The sequence below is a fragment of the Littorina saxatilis genome, linkage group LG1 (assembly GCF_037325665.1).
Source record: "Littorina saxatilis isolate snail1 linkage group LG1, US_GU_Lsax_2.0, whole genome shotgun sequence".
NCBI lineage: Eukaryota > Metazoa > Mollusca > Gastropoda > Littorinimorpha > Littorinidae > Littorina > Littorina saxatilis.
Genome location: NC_090245.1, coordinates 66807540 through 66817539, shown reverse-complemented (window position 1 = coordinate 66817539; position 10000 = coordinate 66807540). Strand labels below are relative to the sequence as shown.

Below are 10000 nucleotides of genomic sequence, written 5' to 3'. Positions count from 1 at the left end.
AACACGCAGAGTGCAGGTCGTGAAAAAAGCATAAAATTGCGCAGCTTGCATGGTTTAAGTTAAGACTGTGGGTTTATAAGGGATTGCATGGCTGGGCGGACTGGTCACTTACTTTGGCCGCAAATTGTTTCCTGTTCCTGTTGGTGTCCTTGTTTAAATTATTATGGGGGCGAGGACGCCCCCATTCTATACGGATAGTTTAGAGGTTGACCATGGGCAGCGCCATTTTGTTGTGAAATACGTCATCAGTTTGTGTACACAGGAAGTTGTGACATCCGCCATTTGTGTTGTGAAATACGTCATCAGTTTGTGTACACAGGAAGTTGTGACATCCGTCACCCTATGGGAGGGGTGAAGGCAACATTGTTCATCTGTAGAAAGTTGTGAAATCCGTCACCCTATGGGAGGGGTGACGTCAAAATTGGTCATCACAGAGTTTGTGTAACACAGGAAGTTGTGAAATACGTCACCCTATGGGAGGGGTGACGTCAAAATTGTTCAACAAAAACATGATATGTCGCATTGTGCAGGGTCAACTGCAACAAACTCAAACCGAGCCATCCATACCTAGCTGTATTTGAGAGACTTATATACCCGACATTTTTATTTCTTATTTTTAGCACAGGTGTAGGAAAAATCATGAACCAAAATGTTATTTATTTTCTAATTTAACATTTTTTTTACAAATATGACCATGGTCTTTTAAACATACAGTGACATTAAACATTGTTATGTTAAAAAAAAAGAAAAAAGAAATAAAGCTTTTGTGCACAAATCAGAAAATACATTGTACATTTTACCTACAGGCCAAACAGTGTCTGTTGGCGGCAGAGGGCCCAGCAAGTTGCTATTTTTAGATCGATTAAAAGTTGTCAAGAACAGGCGCTTACATTTGGATGTGTCCACTGATAGTAGGTTTGGTTGTGATCAATCAGAATGATGTAGGAATAAAAATGTATGACAGTTTGGTATGATGACATGTAATTCAAATATGCTGAAATGTAATATTATACATGATATAATATTATTATGGCTGTTGCCATGACCATGAACCCCAAGAAAGGTTTAATGTTATGTAAAATCAAAATACCAAAATCAAGCACCTACTAATCTGATCTACGGTGCGGCTTGGACCAAAAAAGGATGGACACGCAACTCGCTCAGCCAGCCAGCGCTGCGAGACTTACAGCGGCCAACCTCGCCGCGGCGCGCTCATTGGCTAAGTATTGAACCTGCGTCAAGGCCGATGCGCGTAGATTCCCAGAATGTTTACTTTCGGTTAGATTCTTCGACAGCATTCGCAGAGGTGACTGCCGTATTGTGTACCGCAGTCAGAAGTAATTTATTACTTTTGGGAGTTTAGTAACGTGATATCAGTTTTCAATTGTTCGTTCACTTATATTGCTTTCAGATTTAACACACAAGAAACAGTAGCACGGTTTTCGTTGCGAAAATGTGCATTGGCAGTGCTACGCGATCGAATTGTGTATTATGTACACGCGGTGTTCTTCTCAGGAAAAGACCGAAGCGACATGTGACGTCAGTCGTTCAGCCCGCGAGCGGTGGGATGGGGGGGTTCACATGGTTTGTTTGTTTCAGAACCACACCCATATACACACATTTCACATGTAAACCATTTGTCCGCCCCCTGTCGATATTTATCGACTAAGTTCCTTGTGGATAATGTCATGGGCAGGAGTTTGGATGCGTGTATCTTAACCAAAATGCGTGTTCTAAGTAAAGTATGAAAGACATCAAAACGCCGATGTTCAGAAAATTGGTTCGAAACACGACTGCAATTAACAAACGAGGAGATGTACTTAAATACATACACGTAAATTAACACACACACACACACACACACACACACACACACACACACACACACACACACACACACACACGCGCGCGCGCACACACAAATTCATCACACGTGCACTAAAAACACACACATTTACACACACACATACACACACACGCACACACACACAAACACACACACACATGCACACACAAACACACCATCTCTTTCTCTTCCTCTTTCTCTCTCTCTCTCTCTCTCTCTCTCTCTCTCTCTCTCTCTCTCTCTCTCTCTCTCTCTCTCTCTCTCTTTCAGCGTAGGTGTGCATGACAGGATGGTATGTTTTATGATAGGCAGATGCAAACTTCAGGCAAAATGGGGCGCGCTGAGCCAATTTATGATAGTTCCAGACCGCCGGGGAATCTCAAAACTCTGCCTCTTTTGGCACCAGGTATTTTGTAGGTACCCTTGGAAGCTGTCTGTTTCAATATCCTTTTCGCTCCCTTCCATACTTTCACTGTATTAGATAGCTCCCTTGCTTGCTGCTTTCAGTGCTTTCGCACTGTGTTTTTGTATCTCACTTTATCTCCTTTAATATTCTCTATCTCTGTCTTTCTGTCTGTTTCTGTGCATATTTTTCTCTGTCTATTTGTTTGTGTTTCTAACCGCCTGCCTGTTTTGTCTCTCCGTCTGCCTTTGTGTGTCTCTGTTTGCCTGTCTGCTTCTATATCTCTGTCTTTCTCTTTTAATCTATCTCTCTTTCTCTCTCTCTTTCTCTCTCTCCCTTTCTCTCTCTCTCGCTCTCTCTCTCTCCCTCTCTCTCCCTCTCTCTCCCTCGCTCTCTCTCTCTCTCTCTCTCGCTCTCTCTCTCTCTTTAGCTATGTCTGTTAGTCTGTCCCTTTGTCTGTCTCAGTGACTGTCTGTCTGACTTCTCTCTCTCTCTCTATCTCTCTCTCTCTCTCTCTATCTCTCTCTCTCTCTCTCTCTCTCTCTCTCTCTCTCTCTCTCTCTCTCTTTTTTTTTTTTTTCAGCGTAGGTGTGCATGACAGGATGGTATGTTTTCCCCAACAGATAAGAAATGCAACTTCAGTGAAAATGTTTAATAACGGTTGATCTAAGCAACTTCATTCCCAAATGAAAGATATAACTATGTCAATGTAATTCTGTAATTCTTGAGTTCTCCTTATGTAATTCCTTTAAATGCACATTGTGTTGCATTCCATACAATGCATTTCTGTATTTTCTATGATTCAATCTATATTTTGTACGTGCGTCCGTCTTTACGTGTTGTATACAGGACAGGTTGGAAGAATAGGCTTTGCCTAAAACCTTTATCCTTTTGTAATAAAGTTCTGAGTCTGAGTCTGAGTCTGAGTCTGAGTCTGAGTCTCTCTCTCTCTCTCTCTCTCTCTCTCTCTCTCTCTCTCTCTTTCTCTCTCTCTCTCTCTCTCTCTCTCTCTCTCTCTCTCTCTCTCTCTCTCTCTCTCTCTCTCTCTCTCTCTCTCTCTCTCTCTCTCTCTCTCTCTCTCTTAGTTGTAACATAATTCACCTTCTAAATCTCTTTGTCAGGACAAGTCAGGTCTGCTGAGTCGACATCTGAAACTCGCAGCAAAAAAAAAAGAGAGTTAAATTAACTTTTCAGAAGTTTTTTCGGGCTTATACCTTTTGTTGAACCCACTACCACACAATATACTGTTCCTGTTCCCCAGTGAAAAGTTATTTCTCTGATGATGTTTCCGTATATAATGTGTGTCTACATTTTCTCTATCTGCTATTTTCCCTGGGGTTTTGTCTTCGCAAGAGTTTCAAAAGCCATCTCTTTCGTTCTCAAAAGTGCGTGACCATTGGCAAAAGTGCATAGTTAAAGTACGTATATACACTGAGGTAAGGGACATTAAATATGCGCCGTTATTCTTATTAGCACTATAGGCGAGTTGTACCAGTTACTGTTTTTACAGATTCAAAAATAAATCGTGTTTTTGTAGCTAATTGATTTATTGAGCGCTTTTTTTTTATTCTAAAACAAGACTTTTGTGAAAAAAACATTCTCATATCATGCATGTCGTGCTCACGACGCTATTACAACCAAGATATGACACGAAAGGATGAATATCACACACACTTTGAAGATGTCGGGAGCTTTCCTGTTAATTTTGGTCTGACTCTTCATAAAAGCGGACAAACCAGACGAAAGTGACTTTTGGAGTTCTAGCTCAGTCCTGGTCGATGTCTGAGACTTTCTAAAGTCACCGTGAAATCAATAATTTAACCCCGGGCGTATCAGCAACTTTTCTATTAGGGTTGATTAGACCATCTGAAGTAGGAGGCCAATAAAAAGATGTAAGGCTTTCAGTATGCGATCGAATATAATACCAGAGATGAATTTCCTTCGTTGGGAGATTTGAACTAGAGAGCCTCGCACTGTGCTACTCTTGATTCACAGACAGACAGACAGACAGACAGACAGACAGTCATACAGCCAGCCAGCCAGACAAACAGACAGACAGGCGGTTTACAGCGGGGTCAAGTTTGAGCTAACTAATCCTATCTGGTTGATCCCGGTCATGTTTCAAGGTCACAGTAGAGTCAAGTTTGGGTTCAAAAGTAGGACATTCTCTTGTTTTCTTCAATGACAATACCCGTTGAAATATATCAGCATATAACGGTTTCTGGTCCATATTACTAATGACGACGGTGATTCGTATAAACAATTGCTTTTCTTATTTCGTGTGTGCTTCAGGTTGGCAACGTGTTAGCAAAAACATGAAAATCATGATCATTACGCTTAAAAGGACACGGTTTTCAACACAAAAATGTGGGTGCAGCATACGCCACATTTTAACATTCTTGTGTTAAGGGTCTTGGCGCAAAGCTTGCATCTTTGATTCGACAATAAAGCTCAAGAACTGAAACGCGTTCATGCAGTGTGACACTCGTATTGAAAAATATAAAAACTATTGCTCAACTTTTAACGCGATTTGAAATAGTGTGTTGACAACGTTATCAACTACAAAGGCCGCCATGTAACCAACTGCATTTAAGTAACTGCATGTCTCATTGTCTAAAAAAATGAAAAGAAAATGACTGATACACTGTTGTCATAATTTCAATAGTAAAACCCGCCATAACACCCACACGTGATTGAAGGATTGACAGAGAAAGTCAAGTTTGTGCGCCATCACGGCAAAGCCATCAGGGACATGTTCCCGGGATTTACCCCGACTATAGAGGAGATACACAAGTGTTTAGGTGGTATCAGCCATCTGCACTTATGAGACACGGGAAGATAAATAACTAAATGATTACATTGTTTCTTTGTTTTGGAAGCAATTATATACACATTCTCCCAATTTAGTTTGTACTTTGTCTACTTGCAAAAGGTGACTTGGTACATCATATGAATATATAGGTCGATTAATTTCACTCATGACAGATTTTCGTAATTGGTTGTTTTCTATGCAGTTATCTAGAAAATGTATTTCATCTTCTATTACTCCACATGTTTCACATAATCTATTTTCCCTAGGTGTATTGCTGTATCTACCAGTTACAATGTTCAGGTCGTGGGCACTTATTCTTAGTGTGTGTGTGTGTGTGTGTGTGTGTGTGCGCGCTTTTGGAAGAAGCATCTATAATTCTAACGACAGCTGTTGGACTTGAAATTATCTGCAAACCTACAGCCAATTATTTGTATACTGATTACCCTAAAACAACACCTATCCGCATTACAAGGCATTCAATACGACAATTCAGTTGTTTAACGTTGACGTTTGTCTCTTTGTCACTAAAACCTTCCAACCACTGTAGTCTTAATTCCAATTTGTAATGCCACCCCACACACGAATGAGAGGAAGCTTTGTAACTGAGTCCAACCACTTCTTCTTTGGCATCAACATTTCATGGTATGTTCCTTTCAAGTCAGAAGATCCTTCCACTCAATCACACACAGCGCTCAGTTTCTGTACAACTCTTTTAGCTCCCAACCTTCTGTCTCGAGCGCCCATAACCTTCATTCTTTGGAAACATTAAGCCCCTCTCCCACTTCGTGCATGGAATAGTCTGCCGCTGCGGAATTGTCAGCCCAAACAATTCCGTCTCAATCATGCATAACATAATCATTCACTCGAGAAAAAATAACAGCGCTCGTCTTCTGTCGCTGGTAGTGATGCAGACAGCACCCCGGTGGCTTCAAATACCTGAGTGAGAGACTTGCTTCCTCGCTTCTGTTCCGACTTCAACAAGCTGAAAGCAAGCGAGAAACCCTAACGCATTGATCAACAAAACGTAAAGCCCTCGAGAGAGCGAGTAAGAGCGAACTCTCTGATCGCGGAGGAGAAGTAGTAGACTCGCCAGCCCCGCTCCTGATCTCGGAGAATGGGATAGCCAAGACAATGCCGCACTAGTCTCAGCCAGCCCATCGTCCCGTCGCGAGCAGAACCTTGGGACGGGCAACTCAGCGCACTATACTTGAAACCACTGTGGCCGCGTGTGCGCGAAGTTGCTTTGAAATCATGGATTTTTGTGATCGGTTGTAGTAGTACTTGTGTATTTTGTCAATGGACGTGCAAACAAAAATTGTAGACGTTTTTTGATTAGTGATTGAAACTGTTGGAAGACGAGTTTCCTCTATTCTTTGGATTACTTTTTCTTCGCGTTTTCTGGTGAGTTTTGTGGAAAGTGGGTGTGTTACTTTGCTAAAAGCGGGGTGCGGTACTTGACGACTTTTTTCCAAATTAAGTACGTTTTTATAACTGCCCATTTTGTTGTTGAACTTTTCTCTTCATTATAGTACTATTTTACTTACCAATGCCCAGAGTCTGCCTGGACTGGAAGGGACATTCATTGCAGCCTGTGGAAGGGATGCTATTGTTTTCATTGTTCTTACTGCTAAATAGTGACGAAAAAAGTCAATTTGCCATGCATAACTGTTGGTTGCTAGGTGTTTGAATAATACACCTTTTCTTTTGAAAGTCACGCAAAAAGAAAATGTTCCACTTTTAGTATATTCTGTACGAGACGAGCGTTATTTCATTTTTTGTTCATATTGATTTCCCATCGCCGGGAAAGTCGGGCCGATATCTCCCATTAGAAAGCTAGCAGCAACAGAGTCACACTACCCCGGTGTCTGCGTTTTTTTGGGTTTTTTAGGTGTAATCAACCACTTGTACTTTTTGCAGAGCGAACGAGGTCTTTTATGTGCCACAGTGGTGACACGGTGTGGGACATGGATACCGTCTCTGAGTCTGCACAATTCATACAGTATATTCGTGTCCGTCACCGTCTGGCTAATTCCAACCCTTTTCCCGCGGATAACAAGACCAGTGCTCTATTAACTAAATAAGCTACCTGGCCCCCTGCACATAAAATGCGTAAATGATGTTTTCCCCAGCTTCAAAATGAGTGTAAGGACATGTATGGTGCATTGCCAGTTTTGTTGTTTACATGGGTTAAGGCCGTCCCTCCATTTGAACACATACCAGATATCACCACCCTGAGCAGAGTGGGGATTTATTTGCTATTTAATTTCTCAAAGGAAACTTTAAAAAACAAGAAATTCCTCCGAGGTAGGAAAAACACCCCCGTCAAAAGGAAATAACTTTCTCAGTTGGTGGCAATGACTGAGTGAGAATGGTTATTTCCCTTTGACCATTAAGATGTCCCTCTATAAGTCCTTGTATAATTTTAATCCACCAATAACTCCCTAACCGTGTGTTTGACTGGTCCCAATTTTTGTAAGGACCGTCTCCGGAATGTATAGAACCTGTTCACCAAGTTTGGTGACGATCGGTCCGTTCATTCTTGAGATCTATATGCGAACACAAACACACAAACAAACAAACAAACAAACAAACAAACAAACACATCGACCGAAACCTACACACACCCCTATACCGGGGGTGTAAAGAATCAGCATGAAATGCCTCCTCTTCACAAGCTGTTTACATAGACTGGTATGTGACCAAGTTGACGTATAGCCTGACCCTATGTAAAAGCCTGGGCAGATCTGAGATGGCGATACAATTTGTTTACACGGGAAGGACTGAGCGTTTAATAGCTGTTAACATGGCAACTGCCGGCGTTTTTTTAATGTTGAGGTCAATGATTGACTCAGTGAATCATCCCACCTAAATAATTCGTTAATTAACCTGATCAACGGCGATCAATTGAATAGTTCACTTCATGCCCGATGACACGCTGATAACCTATAACGACCCCGTTGATTAGTTCGGCTGTCAATCACACGTTTTGGGTATTCAGACTCAGTAAGTGTGTGTTATTACAACTGTTTTCAGCCACATTGATGGATTTGTGTCCCTGCCTTTTTAGCTATCGCGCTGAAAACATTTGTCTTTTTTTCCGAGCGGTTCTGTAAATCGCCAATAAGTATTAAATACAAATTGTGTTCGTGGTGCTATAACCAAGATCAAAGTCTGATATCCATTGTGCTCATCGAAGCTTTGGCACCGAAATGTTCGGGTGTGAGTGTGTGTGTGTGTGTGTGTGTGTGTGTGTGTGTGTGTGTGTGTGTGTGTGTGTGTGTGTGTGTATGTGTGTGTGCGTGCGTGTGTGTGTGTATGTGTGTGTGTGTGTGTGTGTGTGTGTGTCTGGCTCTCTCTCTGGCTCTTTTTTCGTCCGTCTTTTGAAGTTCCAACCGTTTAAAGGGAAGGAGTGCTCGGGAGAAATGATATATATAACCAAAAAGGACAAGGGTGCTTCTAAACCCAGTACTTTTTATGGTTTTTTTGTTTTTTTGTTTTCCTTTTTTTCTGCCTTTATTACTGTAAATATTTGTTCGTTTGCCAGCTATCTCATTATGTGTACACGACTCTTATACTCTTTTTTTTAGGACAAGAAGAACTAACATTATTTTTGGTTGTACATTCATTTCATTCGTTTTCGGAAACCCACTAAAGACACAAAGGACATTGGGCATGTCTACGAAGAAGGATAACATTGGCCAGAATAAACATCATTCTAGTTTTGCTGCTTGTTTTAATTTGGACTTCCTTTTTGGAACGTTTTCTGCGGAATCATTAAATTAGAGACACAACTGACAACAGTCAGTAGTGTTCTTAACAAAACGAGAGCTTCGATAAAGTGAAGAAACGCAAAAATAGCACACAAAACACTTTTATACTGGTTTAAACAACTAAATCCAATTAGACTGGAATCCGGACTAATCGTGCAACTTTCGAAGAGTTCGGATAAGTATTTGATCTGGGATTACACGATATATTGCAAGTTGTTGCAGGACTTCCTGGACATCATTTGATCAAACACAAAAGAAAGATTATATCTCCCTCAGTGCCTTTATTTGTTTGTGTGTGTGTGTGTTTGTCTGTTTGTTTGTTTGTGTGTTTGTTTGTTTGTGTGTGTGTCTGTCTGTTTGTTTGTTTGTTTGTTTGTTTGTTTGTTTGTTTGTTTGTTTTTGTTTGCTTGTTTGTTTGTTTGTTTGTTTTATTGTTTGTTTGTTTGTTTAATTGTTTGTTTGTTTGCTTGTTTGTTTGTTTGTTTGTTTTTGTGTTTCCTTTTTTCTGACTTTCTTTCTTCTTTCTTTCTTTCTTTCTTTCTTTCTTTTTTTTCTTTCTTTATTTCTTTCTTTCTTTCTTTCTCTCTTTCTGTTCATTTCGCTTTGACTTTTACTTACTTTCTTCTTTTTCTTTTTCTTTTTACATTTAGTCAAGTTTTGACTAAATGTTTTAACATAGAGGGGGAATCGAGACGAGGGTCGTGGTGTGTGTGTGTGTGTGTGTGTGTGTGTGTGTGTGTGTGTGCGTGTGTGTGTGTGTGTGTGTGTGTGTGTGTGTGTGTGTGTGTGTATGTGTGTCTGTGCGTGTGTGTGTGTAGAGCGATTCAGAGTAAACTACGCTGGACCGATCTTTATGAAATTTGACATGAGAGTTCCTGGGTATGATATCCCCGGACTTGTTTTCTTTTTTCCGATAAATGTCTTTGATGACGTCATATCCGGCTTTTTGTAAAAGTTGAGGCGGCACTGTCACACCCTCATTTTTCAATCAAATTGATTGAAATTTTGGCCAAGCAATCTTCGACGAAGGCCGGACATCGGTATTGCATTTCAGCTTGGTGGTTTAAACATTAATTAATGACTTTGGTCATTACAAATCTGAAAATTGTAATTACAATTTTGTGCATAAAACGATCCAAATTTACGTTTATCTTATTCTTCATCATTTT

The 10000-nt window shown here is 40.6% G+C and overlaps 1 protein-coding gene across 1 annotated transcript in view; it reads left to right on the top strand.

Moving 5' to 3' along the window:
- Positions 1–6320: 6320 nt before the first annotated feature.
- LOC138976701 (kin of IRRE-like protein 2) overlaps positions 6321–10000 on the top strand; it is a gene marked incomplete in the record, with an annotated part of 167169 nt that continues 163489 nt past the window's right edge. Inside the window, 1 exon segment of the mRNA XM_070349573.1 lies at positions 6321–6462.